Genomic DNA, 586 nt, shown 5'->3' with positions numbered 1-586 from the left:
GTCTCGGCCTCCCAAAGTGCTGGGATAACAGGCTTGAGCCATCGCATCCAGCCCTAAAGCATTATTTCTAATCGCTGCTGGAACAGTGGAGCCCAGAGTGCAGAAGCATCCCAGGGATTTAAAGAATGCCCCCTGCCAGTGGGCAAAACACAACCACTGACAATGCTTCTGATCCACAGCCTGAAGTGTTTCCTGTTTCTGGGCTCACAGCACAAAACTGTCTTCAGGGCACTGGTGGAGGTGCCGATAACCATCACACAGATTGTATGGAATGTTTCAACAGAACCAGGACTTGCAACATAATGCTGGATTAAAAACCCTGATTCTGCATCTGAGGAAAGGGGATATTTTAAAACTTACTCACAAATGAGTGAAAACATTCTGAATACAATATTCAGAGCCAAGTTTCTAAATAATCTGAAGTCTGATTAACAAAGACTGAAAATAATCTCTCTCTAAAGACCTTAAAAACAGTTCAGATGACCATTGTTTGTTAAAGTTTGGAGATAATTCTGCTTCACAGAAAGTTGAAGTTCAGATTTGAGGAATTAACATTTCTAGGAGGGGCCAATTTTTTTTTTTTTTT

Source organism: Mandrillus leucophaeus, unplaced genomic scaffold (assembly GCF_000951045.1).
Source record: "Mandrillus leucophaeus isolate KB7577 unplaced genomic scaffold, Mleu.le_1.0 Scaffold3179, whole genome shotgun sequence".
Classification (NCBI taxonomy): Eukaryota; Metazoa; Chordata; class Mammalia; order Primates; family Cercopithecidae; genus Mandrillus; species Mandrillus leucophaeus.
This window is presented reverse-complemented; position numbering follows the sequence as displayed.